Source organism: Procambarus clarkii, chromosome 33, assembly GCF_040958095.1.
Source record: "Procambarus clarkii isolate CNS0578487 chromosome 33, FALCON_Pclarkii_2.0, whole genome shotgun sequence".
Classification (NCBI taxonomy): Eukaryota; Metazoa; Arthropoda; class Malacostraca; order Decapoda; family Cambaridae; genus Procambarus; species Procambarus clarkii.
Genome location: NC_091182.1, coordinates 24,898,011 through 24,903,010, shown reverse-complemented (window position 1 = coordinate 24,903,010; position 5,000 = coordinate 24,898,011). Strand labels below are relative to the sequence as shown.

Sequence of the window (5,000 nt, the reverse complement as noted above, 5' to 3'; positions counted from 1 at the left end):
CTCATGAGGCTGGCCGGTGTGGCACCTAAATTTACCTGAGGATCATTAAATATCTAGTGGCCTCCACTGGGACAGGAAGTCGGTGGCTTGTCAGAGAACACCTCAAGACCCCAATGGTCTAAGGATATTCTTCTATCTGGATTTTAAATTGCATTAATGTCTTGGGATCTCTTATTTTCTGACTTGTTGAACATTGTGGTTTGTTGAACATTGTGGCTTGTTGAGCATTGTGGCTTGTTGAACATTGTGGCTTGTTGAACATTGTGGCTTGTTGAACATTGTGGCATGTTGAACATTGTGGCTTGTTGAACATTGTGGTTTGTTGAAGATTGTGGCTTGTTGAACATTGTGGCTTGTTGAGTGAACATTGTGGCTTGTTGAACATTGTGGCTTGTTGAACATTGTGGCATTTTGAACATTGTGGCTTTTTTAACATTTTGGCTTGTTGAACATTGTGGCTTGTTGAGCATTGTGCCTTGTTGAGCATTGTGACTTCTTGAGCATTGTGGCTTCTTGAGCATTGTGGCTTGTTGAACATTGTAGCTTGTTGGGCATTGTGGCTTGTTGAGCATTGTGGCTTCTTGAGCATTGTCGATTGTTGAGCATTGTGGCTTCTTGAGCATTGTGGTTTCTTGAGCATTGTGGCTTCTTGAGCATTGTGGATTCTTGAGCATTATGGCTTCTTGAACATTGTGGCTTGTTGAGCATTGTGACTTCTTGAACATTGTGGCATGTTGAGCATTGCGGCTTGTTGAGCATTGTGGCTTGTTGAGCATTGTGGCTTGTTGAGCATTGTGGCTTTTTGAGCAATGCGCCTTCTTGAACATTGTGGCTTCTTGAGCATTGTGGCTTCTTGAACATTGTGGCTTCTTGAACATTGTGGCTTCTTGAACATTGTGGCTTCTTGAACATTGTGGCTTCTTAAGCATTGTGGCTTCTTGAACATTGTGACTTCTTGAACATTGTGGCTTCTTGAGATTGTGGTTTCTTGAGCATTGTGGCTGGTTGAGCATTGTGGCTTGTTGAACATTGTGGCTTCTCGAGCATTGAGGCTAGTTGAGCATTGTGGCTTGTTGAACATTGTGGTTTGTTGAGCATTGTGGCTGGTTGAGCATTGTGGATTGTTGAACATTGTGGCTTCTTGAGATTGTGGTTTCTTGAGCATTGTGGCTGGTTGAGCATTGTGGATTGTTGAACATTGTGGCTTCTTGAGATTGTGGTTTCTTGAGCATTGTGGTTTCTTGAGCATTGTGGCTTGTTGAGCACTGTGGCTTGTTGAACATTGTGGCTTCTTGAGCATTGTGGCTTGCTGAACATTGTGGCTTGTTGAGCATTGTGGTTTGCTGAACATTGTGAATTCTTGAGCATTGCGGCTTGTTGAGCATTGTGGCTTGTTGAGCATTGTGGTTTGCTGAACATTGTGAATTCTTGAGCATTGCGGCTTGCTGAACATTGTGGCTTGTTGAGCATTGTGGCTTGCTGAACATTGTGGCTTCTTGAGCACTGTGGCTTGCTGAACATTGTGACATCTTGAGCATTGTGGTTTGTTGAGCATTGTGGTTTGCTGAACTTTGTGGCTTGTTGAGCATTGTGGCTTGTTGAACATTGTGGCTTGTTGAACATTATGACTTTTTGAGAATTGTGGTTTGTTGAGCATTGTGGCTTGTTGAACATTATGACTTGTTGAGCATTGTGGTTTGTTGAGCATTGTGGCTTGCTGAATATTGTTACTTGTTCTACAATGTGGCTTGTTGAGCATTGTGGCTTGTTGAGCATTGTGGCTTGTTGAACATTGTGGCTTCTTGAGCATTGTGGCTTCTTGAGCATTGTGGCTTCTTGAGCATTGTGGCTTGCTGAACATTGTGGCTTGTTCCGCTTTGGGGCATGTTGAACATTCTGGCTTGCTGAGCATTGTGACTTCTTGAGCATTGTGGCTTTTTGACCATTGTGGCGTGTTGAACAGTGTGGCTTGTTGAGCGTTGTGGCTTGCTGAACATTGTGGCTTGCTGAACGTTGTGGCTTGTTGAGCATTGTGGCTTGTTGAGTATTGTGGCTTGTTGAACATTGGGGCTTGTTGAGCATTGTGGCTTGCTGAGCATTGTGGCTTGCTGAGCATTGTCGCTTGTTGAACATGGTGGCTTGTTGAGCATTGTAGCTTCTTCAGCATTGTGGCTTGTTGAGCATTGTGGCTTGTTGAACTTTGTGGCTTGTTGAACTTTGTGGCTTGCTGAGCATTGTGGCTTGTAGAGCATTGTGGCTTGTAGAGCATTGTGGTTTGTTGCGCATTGTGGCTTGTTAAACATTGTGGCTTGTTGAGCATTGTGGCTTGTTGAACATTGTGGCTTGTTAAACATTGTGGCTTGTTAAACATTGTGGCTTGTTAAAGATTGTGGCTTGTTAAACATTGTGGCTTTTTAAACATTGTGGCTTGTTAAACATTGTGGCTTTTTAAACATTGTGGCTTGTTGTGCATTGTGGCTTATTAAACATTGTGGCTTTTTAAACATTGTGGCTTTTTAAACATTGTGGCTTGTTAAACATTGTGGCTTATTAAACATTGTGGATTGTTAAACACTGTGGCTTGTTAAACATTGTGGCTTGTTAAACATTGTGGCTTGAGTTGCTTGTTGAGCATTGTGGCTTGTTAAACATTGTGGCTTGTTAAACATTGTGGCTTGTTAAACATTGTGGCTTGTTAAACATTGTGGCTTGTTAAACATTATGGCTTCTTGAGCTTGAGTTTGTTGTCTCTTGTATGCGTTTCATGCGGTCTTTTATTAAAGTAGTCTGGATTATTATACTCCAATGTGTTCAGTATTTTAAAGGTCTCGATAAGATCAGCCTTGTCATGTCTGGTTTGTAGTGTTGTTAGTCCTGTGGCCCTCAACCGTTCCTGGTTTGAGATTCGACTTAGTTCTGGGGTGATTTTTGTTGCCCGGTGTTGAACTTTCAGATATAATTACGTCCTCTTGAAGGTGAGGTCTCCATGCCTGGATACAGTAACACAAACGTACCAGAAACATTTTCTAAGATTTGGTTGGGGTTTTGTGGCTAGTTGTGAACCTTTCAATGACTGGTGTCTCCTAGACCTGTTTCTTGATCAATCTGCTGATATGATGTGATGAGTATTTACTATATCCTTCATGTCTTGCATTTTAAACACTGGAAAGGTTTTGTTGGTTGTCTGAGTATCTGTGGGGTACACGTCGATCTGTCTGTGCAGGTTTCTGTCTGTCTGTATGTCTGTCTGTCTGTCTGTCTCCCACTTGGCCATAAATCTTGGCGTCCCCTCAGGCACATCACCCTTATTCCCCTCACTGACCTTTCACACTTTTAATGGTTATTTATGGCAAAATTGGTGCTTTGAAATTTCAACGATTTTCCTCATAGTTATCGTCAACATGATTGCAATCTCCTCTGCTCCTCCTCGTCCCCCTCCTCCTTCAGCACTTCTCTCACTTCTCCCTCCTCTTCCTCCTCCTTATCTCACCTTCTCCCCTTCCCCAATTATTCATCCTCGCCATGCACACTTCCTCTCCCCTTGCTTCGCGGCCGCCGTGTCAGACCCATTCCAGGGCCACACCCCCTGACCCCTCTCAGGGCCACACCCCTTGACCCCTCTCAGGGCCACACCCCTTGACCCCTCTCAGGGCCACACCCCCTGACCCCTCTCAGGGCCACACCCCTTGACCCCTCTCAGGGCCACACCCCCTGACCCCTCTCAGGGCCACACCCCCTGACCCCTCTCAGGGCCACACCCCTTGACCCCTCTCAGGGCCACACCCCCTGACCCCTCTCAGGGCCACACCCCCTGACCCCTCTCAGGGCCACACCCCTTGACCCCTCTCAGGGCCACACCCCCTGACCCCTCTCAGGGCCACACCCCCTGACCCCTCTCAGAGCCACACCCCCTGACCCCTCTCAGGGCCACACCCCCTTGACCCCTCTCAGGGCCACACCCCTTGACCCCTCTCAGGGCCACACCCCCTGACCCCTCTCAGGGCCACACCCCCTGACCCCTCTCAGGGCCACACCCCTTGACCCCTCTCAGGGCCACACCCCCTGACCCCTCTCAGGGCCACACCTCCTGACCCCTCTCAAGGGCCACACCCCCTGACCCCTCTCAGGGCCACACCCCTGACCCCTCTCAGGGCCACACCCCCTGACCCCTCTCAGGGCCACACCCCCTGACCCCTCTCAGGGCCACACCCCTTGACCCCTCTCAGGGCCACACCCCCTGACCCCTCTCAGGGCCACACTCCCTTGACCCCTCTCAGGGCCACACCCCCTGACCCCTCTCAGGGCCACACTCCCTGACCCCTCTCAAGGGCCACACTCCCTGACCCCTCTCAGGGCCACACCCCCTGAACCCTCTCAGGGCCACACCCCCTGACCCCTCTCAGGGCCACACCCCCTGACCCCTCTCACGGCCACACCCCCTGACCCCTCTCAGGGCCACACCCCCTGACCCCTCTCAGGCCACACTCCCTGACCCCTCTCAGGGCCACACCCCCTGACCCCTCTCAGGGCCACACCCCCTGACCCCTCTCAGGGCCACACTCCCTGACCCCTCTCAAGGCCACACCCCCTGATCCCTCTCAGGGCCACACCCCCTGACCCCTCTCAAGGCCACACCCCCTGACCCCTCTCAGGGCCACACCCCCTGACCATAAACCAGGGGCGTCACACCTGCCCATGGAAGGACGGCCGCCGTTCCATATTTATTATTACAAGGGGCGGGCAGTAGGGCGGGAGGCTCGGTGTCCGGGCTCCCAGAGCGCCTCCACCCGCCACGGAGCCCCCGGCGGGAGGAGGGCGGCATGGACCCCGCCACCGTGTCAAGCCCAGGTGTCAAGCCCAGGTGTCAAGCCCAGGTGTCAAGCCCAGACGTCAAGCCCAAGTGTCAAGCCCAGGTGTCAAGCCCAGGTGTCAAGCCCAGACGTCAAGCCCAGGTGTCAAGCCCAGGTGTCAAGCCCAGGAGTCAAGCCCAGGAGTGAAGC

The 5,000-nt window shown here is 50.4% G+C and overlaps 1 protein-coding gene across 1 annotated transcript in view; it reads left to right on the top strand.

Annotated features, from left to right (window-relative positions):
* LOC123765384 (uncharacterized) overlaps positions 1-5,000 on the top strand; it is a 473,535-nt gene that overhangs the window by 375,801 nt on the left and 92,734 nt on the right. The gene's annotated exons all lie outside the window — the stretch shown is intronic.